Source organism: Aythya marila (assembly GCF_965140915.1).
Source record: "Aythya marila genome assembly, chromosome: 10".
NCBI classification, from domain to species: Eukaryota; Metazoa; Chordata; class Aves; order Anseriformes; family Anatidae; genus Aythya; species Aythya marila.
This window is the reverse complement of record NC_139051.1, coordinates 19,672,627-19,672,929: the sequence shown is the minus strand read 5'-3', so window position 1 is coordinate 19,672,929 and position 303 is coordinate 19,672,627.

Genomic DNA, 303 nt, shown 5'->3' with positions numbered 1-303 from the left:
CTGCGGTCTGCAATAGCTTCAAATCCACACCCAGATGCTGGCCTTGAATTCATAAAGCCCGTGGGCTGTGTGCTGGCTGCACAATGTCCTTTTTGTCCTTCCTGGACAGTGGCGGTCAGGTGAGGCACTGGGGCTAGCAGGGTGGTCACTTCCCTGTGAGGATGCTGCACACACGGTGGCTTTGTTCTCTGCTGGAGCTGGGCTGAATCTCAGCTTACCAGCTCTGCCAGCTGTTTATTTATACACCTATGTTAAGGGGAGGATGCTCAGTTGGCTTTATTTGCTTCCTGCCTTCACAAAATT